The sequence below is a fragment of the Schistocerca cancellata genome, unplaced genomic scaffold (genome assembly GCF_023864275.1).
Source record: "Schistocerca cancellata isolate TAMUIC-IGC-003103 unplaced genomic scaffold, iqSchCanc2.1 HiC_scaffold_519, whole genome shotgun sequence".
NCBI classification, from domain to species: domain Eukaryota; kingdom Metazoa; phylum Arthropoda; class Insecta; order Orthoptera; family Acrididae; genus Schistocerca; species Schistocerca cancellata.
Window position 1 is genome coordinate 7,501 of NW_026046533.1, and position 5,000 is coordinate 12,500.

Genomic DNA, 5,000 nt, shown 5'->3' on the forward strand with positions numbered 1-5,000 from the left:
TTCGTGCGTGAATAACGCATGGGCAACGATTCGCGCGCGCCCTCTGGTCCTGACATCAACGTCCACAATAAACAGACCATACCGCCCTCTATGGGACGACGCTGACACCGCCACCCACAGACACAACACAGCCATCTATGAGAATGTGACCAAACTACATTGCCGTCTGGCCCAGAAACGACACCTCCATCTACAGGAATCCAACGGAACTACACCAACCATACTGCCAAACCACAGCATCGCCATCTATGACAATGTGACGAAACCACATGCAATAGCCCCATCTACGCGAATCGGACGACACTACGTCCACCATGTCGCGCGCAACACGAAAACTAAATACCGCCATCTGCAAGTCTCCCGAAACATGACCTGCTGCACCGACGATACCGCCATCTATGAGACGCCACCCCGACTACGACATCGCTAGGTCCCACAGTACCCATTTTCCGACGCCACCCACAAAGCCTGCATAATCTGTCCACCACAGGAACCCGAACGCCAGTGCCTGCGTCGCACGAAGTAGTCAACCGACAATCACTCCACCCGCACCCGCACGTGCCCCACCCCAACCGCCGAAATCGCAACTCCAGCGGATGAACGGCGGACTCTTCCCGCACTCGTACGTTGCAATCCACCCCTATATCTTGCGTTTCACGAAGAGTTATATCCAATATGCCAAATTCCCGCTGTCCCTATACATGCTGTAAGTCTGTGCACACAATATGAACCACACATCAGCGAGACACTCTATCACACATTACTCTCTGCCTGTAACAGACACAGATACAATATGTAAGCACCAGCATGGACCAACGTCCGGTGCATCCTCTCCGCCACAGTACACCATCCACACTATGATAACCACACCAGGGGGTCCAATTCTAAAATAGAATATCCCACCCGTCCGACATCCACAATTGCTCAGATAAGCCACCAACACCCACACATGTCCTACACAGGGGTGCACCCAACACCACCACACTGCCTCCTGTTACGGCACAGAAACAATGGCAGGAATGAATCACACAGGTCTGCCGCTCCCTTGCCGCAACCACAGACGCGGCGCGCCTCCAGTCACGAGCGAAAAGCGCATCCTGACGAGACATAACTGCTGTGACATACTGAAGCTGCCTCAGACATTCACTTACAATGATCACTACCAACGAACCTCGGCCCCCCCCCCCCCCAACACACTCTCTTACCACGTTGTGTACTGTAATCCAACCCATTTCGCACCTTAACCTAACCCATTTTGCACCTTAACTTAACCAAATTCGTAACGCAATTTGTACCGCAATGTAACGCAATGTGTACCGCAATGTAACGCAATGTGTACCGCAATGTAACGCAATGTGTACCGCAATGTACCGCAATGTGTACCGCAATGTACCGCAATGTGTACCGCAATGTGTAACGCAATGTGTAACGCAATGTGTACCGCAATGTGTACCGCAATGTGTAACGCAATGTGTACCGCAATGTGTAACGCAATGTGTACCGCAATGTGTAACGCAATGTGTACCGCAATGTAACGCAATCTGTACCGCAATGTAACGCAATTTGTACCGCAATGTAACGCAATTTGTACCGCAATGTAACGCAATTTGTACCGCAATGTAACGCAATTTGTACCGCAATGTAACGCAATTTGTACCGCAATGTAACGCAATTTGTACCGCAATGTAACGCAATTTGTACCGCAATGTAACGCAATTTGTACCGCAATGTAACGCAATTTGTACCGCAATGTAACGCAATTTGTACCGCAATGTAACGCAATTTGTACCGCAATGTAACGCAATTTCTACCTTAACCTAACCCACGTTGTGCCTTAACCTAACCCACGTTGTGCCTTAACCTAACCCACGTTGTGCCTTAACCTAACCCACGTTGTGCCTTAACCTAACCCACGTTGTGCCTTAACCTAACCCACGTTGTGCCTTAACCTAACCCACGTTGTGCCTTAACCTAACCCACGTTGTGCCTTAACCTAACCCACGTTGTGCCTTAACCTAACCCACGTTGTGCCTTAACCTAACCCACGTTGTGCCTTAACCTAACCCACGTTGTGCCTTAACCTAACCCACGTTGTGCCTTAACCTAACCCACGTTGTGCCTTAACCTAACCCACGTTGTGCCTTAACCTAACCCAAGTTGTGCCTTAACCTAACCCAAGTTGTGCCTTAACCTAACCCAAGTTGTGCCTTAACCTAACCCAAGTTGTGCCTTAACCTAACCCAAGTTGTGCCTTAACCTAACCCAAGTTGTGCCTTAACCTAACCCAAGTTGTGCCTTAACCTAACCCAAGTTGTGCCTTAACCTAACCCAAGTTGTGCCTTAACCTAACCCACGTTGTGCCTTAACCTAACCCAAGTTGTGCCTTAACCTAACCCACGTTGTGCCTTAACCTAACCCACGTTGTGCCTTAACCTAACCCACGTTGTGCCTTAACCTAACCCACGTTGTGCCTTAACCTAACCCACGTTGTGCCTTAACCTAACCCACGTTGTGCCTTAACCTAACCCACGTTGTGCCTTAACCTAACCCACGTTGTGCCTTAACCTAACCCACGTTGTGCCTTAACCTAACCCACGTTGTGCCTTAACCTAACCCACGTTGTGCCTTAACCTAACCCACGTTGTGCCTTAACCTAACCCACGTTGTGCCTTAACCTAACCCACGTTGTGCCTTAACCTAACCCACGTTGTGCCTTAACCTAACCCACGTTGTGCCTTAACCTAACCCACGTTGTGCCTTAACCTAACCCACGTTGTGCCTTAACCTAACCCAAGTTGTGCCTTAACCTAACCCAAGTTGTGCCTTAACCTAACCCAAGTTGTGCCTTAACCTAACCCAAGTTGTGCCTTAACCTAACCCAAGTTGTGCCTTAACCTAACCCAAGTTGTGCCTTAACCTAACCCAAGTTGTGCCTTAACCTAACCCAAGTTGTGCCTTAACCTAACCCAAGTTGTGCCTTAACCTAACCCACGTTGTGCCTTAACCTAACCCACGTTGTGCCTTAACCTAACCCACGTTGTGCCTTAACCTAACCCACGTTGTGCCTTAACCTAACCCACGTTGTGCCTTAACCTAACCCACGTTGTGCCTTAACCTAACCCACGTTGTGCCTTAACCTAACCCACGTTGTGCCTTAACCTAACCCACGTTGTGCCTTAACCTAACCCACGTTGTGCCTTAACCTAACCCACGTTGTGCCTTAACCTAACCCACGTTGTGCCTTAACCTAACCCACGTTGTGCCTTAACCTAACCCACGTTGTGCCTTAACCTAACCCACGTTGTGCCTTAACCTAACCCAAGTTGTGCCTTAACCTAACCCACGTTGTGCCTTAACCTAACCCAAGTTGTGCCTTAACCTGCTCTGTAATTGGCATATGACACGTTACATTAATCCAGTGTTGTCTAACCACAACCCTCTGAATATAGTTCGCTACTCGCACCGCCCACCCTCTTGTGTATCGTTTCATGTTCAACACTTCGCAAGTGTTGCTTACTTTTTACATGCTCCCGCTGTACACTGTAATGTGGACGACTGCAGGATGTACATCGCCCCCACCCTCCCCCCTGCCTTCGCACGCTGGTCGTTCAGGTGCTTGCGTGTTCAATGCCCTTCGCAGCTGTTCACTGGCATTCGCATGTCGAAGCGCTCAGTCTACGTCGTGGTACGGCCTGTGTCCACTGTCCGCTGATGTCGTAAGCTTAACCCTCACATTGTACTGCACATAGGTCCGTATGTACTGCATGATACGCTGTGGCACATGTGTGACCGTACAACGACTGCGCCCAACAACAGCGAACCATACGGTCCAAATGTTGTGCACTCAGCCACGTGCCGTCTCCCCATAACAGCTACATTGCAGTGTGGTACGCCATAGAGACGTGTGGGATTAACGGACGCCCTGGATGGCGATCAGCATGAGCCGTCTGTTGATGTAGTGGCGCGTGTATTCAAACGTAGTCGTCTCTTCTCACACAGTGTGATAGCATGGTGCACCGCGTTCCACATCTGCGACATGGTACAGATGCTGGTTGACAGTCGGTCTCGTAATGGACATCGCATACGTAGGGGGCCACCTCCCACGTGTTCTCTAGTCGTGCACATTTTGTTGCGTGTATGTGGGCAGACGTAGTGTGTCGTGACACCTAACAGACAGGTATGCAATAATCGTTGCATTTGCAAACTGGGATGGACGTCTACGTTTGCTGGTGACGTTACGCAAATGAACAACTGGTAAACCCATTGTGGTGCGGTTGTTGTTGCTGGAGGTAAATCAGTAAGGGCAAATCTGTGTGTGAAGCGATACGCGGCGGTGGCTGGGTGGGACCGTCCCCGGCCGGTGAGGGGGGGCCGCCCGGCGTGCTGGCCGCGCGGTGCGTGGGCGCACGCGCTACAGCCGGCTGGTGGGGGCGCCCAGTGGCAGGCGCGCCGGCCGACGGACGCGGCAGGCGGCGCAGCTGCGCGCCGGGGCACCCTGCGCGCGGCGCCGGGCGGCCAAAGTGGGTCCTCGCGGGCCCGGTGCGAAGCGCGGTGGACATCTGCAGTGTGCTGGTCCGACTGAGGACTGTGTGCGTTGAGGATGCGCCGCCGCCCGGCACTCGGCGCCGCGACGCCGTCTGCTGCTCGGTCGCCCCAGCGGTTCTCGCTGGTGGTTTGTATCGCAGTTGTGCAGACGTGTTGGCACGTGCGCTGTGCTGGGAGAGTTCGCTTCGGCACCCACGTGGGGCCTTTGCCCTTCTGTGGCGCTGGCGTTGGAGCTGCCGGTCACCGTAGGTGGCGCGTGTTGTCTCCCGCCGGCAATGCCACGACAGCACGCTCCCGGGCCTCTGTCGGCAGCGGCAAGCTCAGTTGGGAGCACGGGTGGTCGCACCTAAAGCGTCTACTCGCCTAACTCCGGGCGATTGCGCCTCTCTCGAACCCGACCAAGTACTTAGGACGGCGCTGCGCGCCGCCGGGACCTGAGAGGGTTTCGAGGTGTA